The sequence below is a fragment of the Penaeus monodon genome, chromosome 15, assembly GCF_015228065.2.
Source record: "Penaeus monodon isolate SGIC_2016 chromosome 15, NSTDA_Pmon_1, whole genome shotgun sequence".
Taxonomy (NCBI): Eukaryota; Metazoa; Arthropoda; class Malacostraca; order Decapoda; family Penaeidae; genus Penaeus; species Penaeus monodon.
In genome coordinates this window covers 46,147,560-46,147,790 of record NC_051400.1, presented here as the reverse complement: position 1 = coordinate 46,147,790, position 231 = coordinate 46,147,560, and positions in this window count along the sequence as shown.

Below are 231 nucleotides of genomic sequence, written 5' to 3'. Positions count from 1 at the left end.
GCAACAATTAGTACGACACTAATTCCACACATCAATGAATTGCATAAATGGCGAAACATGGTTCCAGTAAGAGAGATGAGTAATGAGAGAATATGTGATGAACCTTGCAAAAAGTAAATAGTTCCTGGAAATCCCGAGTTAACTGTCTTAACATTTGCATATTTCATCTTACACGTATTTATAGGAATATGAGAGATGAATCGCGCATATGTTTAACAAAATGTGTGTACG